The sequence below is a fragment of the Pteropus alecto genome, unplaced genomic scaffold, assembly GCF_000325575.1.
Source record: "Pteropus alecto unplaced genomic scaffold, ASM32557v1 scaffold413, whole genome shotgun sequence".
Taxonomy (NCBI): Eukaryota; Metazoa; Chordata; class Mammalia; order Chiroptera; family Pteropodidae; genus Pteropus; species Pteropus alecto.
Window position 1 is genome coordinate 1,155,452 of NW_006434120.1, and position 456 is coordinate 1,155,907.

A 456-nucleotide genomic window follows, 5' to 3' on the forward strand; every position below is an offset into this window, starting at 1 on the left:
AAGTCCAGGGAACACCATTGGCTTGTAATCTGTGGGTGTGTTTCTCCCTGGAATTGTGAAAAAGTGTGTTCTCAATTCACTCTCTCCATTAACTCCATTTTTTGCTATGAATTAGGAAGCAAAAACATTAATTTTTCTATGAGAAGCACAGAGGTGTCATGACTGGTTTGGCTGGTTGCGACAGAGATAATAAAGAAATACGTAAAATTTATTAAAAGAGCTGATGTCATAAATGGAAATGGAAGTTGAATTTAGGGACAAAGAAAACGGTGGCCGAAGGGTACTGATGGTTGGGCCACATACTGTGCCCTTCACTTTTATCATCTTACTTAATGTTATCAACAGTCTGGCAAGAAGAAATTATTCTTACTTTATGTATGAAAAAAACTGTAGTCCATAGCAATAAAGTATCATGCAGCTGGGAGGTGAGAGAGCCAAGATTCCAGAGACAGTGAA